A 3926-nucleotide genomic window follows, 5' to 3' on the forward strand; every position below is an offset into this window, starting at 1 on the left:
TCGATGAAGCACAGGTAAAGAGACAAGTCTTTGTAGAGGGACAAATAAGTAGATACAGAGATAGATAAAAATAATAAATAAGCGAGTTTGACCCGGACGTGATTCAAACTTGCAACCTTCTGATCTGGAGTCAGACGTGCTACCGTGTCGCCACCGCGTCCGTTTAGGGTAGCTGTTCGCACACACGTGGTAGCATGAATTGCTCGGCCTTCTGTCGATGAAGCACACATAAAGAGAAGAGTCATTGTAGACAGACAAATAAGTAGATATATAGATAGATGAAAATAATAAAGAGAGACTTTTACCCGGACGTGATTCGAACACGCAACCTTCTGATCTGGAGTCAGACGTGCTACCCTGTTGCCACCGAGTCCGTTAGGTAACCATTCGCACACACGTGGTAGCATGTTTTGCTCGGCGTTCTGTCGATGAAGCACAGGTGAAGAGACAAGTCATTGTAGACATACAGATAAGTAGATAGACAGATAGATGAAAATAATAAAAAGAGGATTTGACCCGGACGTGATTCGAACACGCCACCTTGTGATCTGGAGTGAGACGTGCTACCGTATCGCCACCCAGTACACTTAGTGTAGCCGTTCCCACACACGCGGTAGCATGTTTTGCTCGGCCTTCTCTCGATGAAGCACAGGTAAAGAGACAAGTCATCGTAGACAGATAAATAAGTGAATAGACAGATGAAAATAATAATAAAAAAAGAATTTTACCCGGATTTGATTCGAACACGCAACCTTCTGATCTGGAGTCAGACGTGCTAAAGTTGCGCCACTGAGTCCGCTTAGAGTAACCGTTCGCACACACGCGGTAGCATGTTTTGCTCGGCCTTCTGTCGATGAAGCACAGGTAAAGGGACAAGTCATTGCAGACAGAGAAATAAGTAGATAGACAGATAGATGAAAATACTAAAGAGAGAGTTTGACGCGGACGGGATTAGAACACGCAACCTTCTGGTCTGGAGTCAGACGTGCTAAAGTTGCGCCACCGAGTCCGCTTAGTGTATCTGTTCGCCCGCACGTGGTAGAATGATTTGCACGGCCTTATGTCGATGAAGCACAGGTAAAGGGACAAGTGATTTTAGACAGCCAAATAAGTAGATAGACAGATAGATGAAAATAACAAAAGAGAGAACTTCACATCGACGTGATTCGAACACGCAACCTTCTGATCTGGAGTCAGACGTCCTACTGGGTCGCCACCGAGTTGACTTAGTGTAGCCGTTCGCACACACGCAGTAGCATATATTGCTCGGCCTTCTGTCGATGAAGCATAAGAGAGAAGTCATTGTAGACAGACAAATAGGTAGACAGATAGTTGAAAACAATAAGAAAGAGAATTTGACCCCGACGTGATTCGAACACGCCACCTTCTGATCTGGAGTCAGACGCGCTACCATTGAGCCACCGAGTCCGCTTAGGGTAGCCATTCGCACACAAGTGGTAGCATGTTTTTTCGGCCTTCTGTCGATGAAGTACAGGTAAAGAGACAAGTCATTGTAGACAGACAAATAAGTAGATAGACAGAATGATGAAAATAAGGAAAAAAGGAAATTTGATCCAGACGTGATTCAAGCTCGCAACCTTCTGATCTGTAATCAGACATGCTAACATGTCGTTACCGAGTCCGTTTACGGTGGCCGTTCGCACACACGTGGTAGCATGTTTTGCTCGGCCTTCTGTCGAGGAAGCACAGCTAAAGAGAAGAGTCAATGTAGAAGACAAATAAGTAGATATACAGATAGATGAAAATAATAAAGAGACTTTTACCCGGACGTGATTCTAACACGCAACCTTCTGATCTGGAGTCAGACGTGCTACCGTGTCGCCATCGAATCCGCTTAGGGTAGCCGTTCGCACACACGCGGTAGCATGATTTGCTCGGTTTTCTGTCGATGAAGCACAGGTAAAGAGACATGTCATTGTAGACAGACAAGTAAGTAGATAGACAGAAAAAATATTAAAAAGAGAGCTTGACCCGGACGTGATTCGAACACGCAACCTTCCGATCTGGAGTCAGACGTGCTACCGGGTTGCCACCGAGTCCACTTAGTGTAGCCGTACGCACACACGCGGTAGCATGTTTTGCTCGGCCTTCTGTCGATGCAGCACTGGTAAAGAGACAAGTCATTGTAGACAGACAAATAAGTAGATAGACAGATGAAAATAATAAAAAGAGAATTTAACCCGGACGCGATTCGAACACGCAACCTTCTGATCTGGAGTCGGACGTGCTAACAGTTCGCCACCGAGTCCATTTAGGGTAGCCGTTCACACACACGTGGTAGCATGTTTTGCTCAGCCCTCTATTGATGAAGCACAGGTAAAGAAACAAGTCGTTGTAGACAGACAAAGAGGTAGATAGACGGATGAAAATAACAAAAACGAGAACTTAACATGGACGTGATTCGAACACGCCACCCTCCGATCCGTAGTAAGACGCGCTACCGTGTCGCCACCGAATCCACTTAGCGTAGCCGTTCGCACACACGCGGTAGCTTGTTTTGCTCGGCCTTCTGTCGATGAAGCACAGGTAACGAGACAAGTCATTGTGCACAGACAAATAAGTAGATACACAAATAGATGAAAATAAGAAAAAAGAGAATTTTACCCGGACGTGATTTGAACACGCAACCTTCTGATCTGGAGACAGACGTGCTACCGTGTCGCCACCGAGTCCACTTAGTGAAGCCGTTCGTACACACGCGGTAGCATGTTTCGCTCGGCCTTCTGTCGATGAAGCACAGGTAAAGAGACAAGTCATCGTAGACAGACAAATAAAAAATAAACAGATGAAAATAATAAAAAAGAGAATTTGACCCGGACGTGATTCGAACACACAACCTTCTGATCTGGAGTCAGACGTGCTACCCTGTCGCCACCAAGTCCGTTAGGTAACCATTCGCACACACGTGGTAGCATGTTTTGCTCGGCCTTCTGTCGATGAAGCACAGGTAAAGAGACAAGTCATTGTAGACAGACAAATAGGTGGATAGACAGATGAAAATAATAAAAAAAAGAATTTGACCCAGACTTGATTCGAACACGCAACCTTCTGATCTGGAGTCAGACGTGCTAAAGTTGCGCCACTGAGTCCGCTTAGAGTAATTGTTCGCACACACGCTGTAGCATGTTTTTCTCGGCCTTCTGTCGATGAAGCACAGGTAAAGGGACAAGTCATTGCAGATAGACAAATAAGTAGATAGACAGATAGATGAAAATACTGAAAAGACAATTTGACGCGGACTTGATTCGAACACGCAACCTTCCGATCTGGAGTCAGACGTGCTAAAGTTGCGCCACTGAGTCCGCTTAGAGTAACCGTTCGCACACACGCTGTAGCATGTTTTGCTCGGCCTTCTTTCGATGAAGCACAGGTAAAGGGACAAGCCATTTTAGAAAGACAAATAAGTAGATAGAAAGATAAATGAAAATAATAAAAAGAGAATTTGACCCGGACATGATTCGAACATTTAACCTACTGATCTTGAGTCAGACGCGCTACCGTTTCACCTCCGAGTTCGCTCAGGGCAGCCATTCGCACACACGTGGTAGCATGTTTTGCTCGGCCTTCTGTCGATGAAGCACAGGTAAAGAGACAAGTCATTTTAGAGAGACAAATAAGTAGATAGACAGATAGATGAAAATAACAAAAGAGAGAACTTCAAATCGACGTGATTCGAACACGCAACTTTCTGATCTGGAGTCAGACGTCCTACCGGGTCGCCACTGAGTTGACTTAGTGTAGCCGTTCGCACACACTCAGTAGCATGTATTGCTCGGCCTTCGGTCGATGAAGCATACGTAAAGAAAGAAGTCATTGTAGACAGACAAATAAGCAGACAGATAGTTGAAAACAATAAGAAAGAGAATTTGACCCCGACGTGATTCGAAAACGCAACCTTCTGATCT

General features: G+C 45.2%; 1 non-coding gene across 1 annotated transcript; it reads right to left on the bottom strand.

Annotated features, from left to right (window-relative positions):
- Positions 1-1356: 1356 nt before the first annotated feature.
- Positions 1357-1428, bottom strand: TRNAW-CCA (transfer RNA tryptophan (anticodon CCA)). Its single transcript has one exon. It is a non-coding gene; the product is annotated as a tRNA-Trp (tRNA).
- Between the last annotated feature and the right edge of the window lie 2498 nt (positions 1429-3926).

Source organism: Rhipicephalus microplus, chromosome 5 (genome assembly GCF_043290135.1).
Source record: "Rhipicephalus microplus isolate Deutch F79 chromosome 5, USDA_Rmic, whole genome shotgun sequence".
NCBI lineage: Eukaryota > Metazoa > Arthropoda > Arachnida > Ixodida > Ixodidae > Rhipicephalus > Rhipicephalus microplus.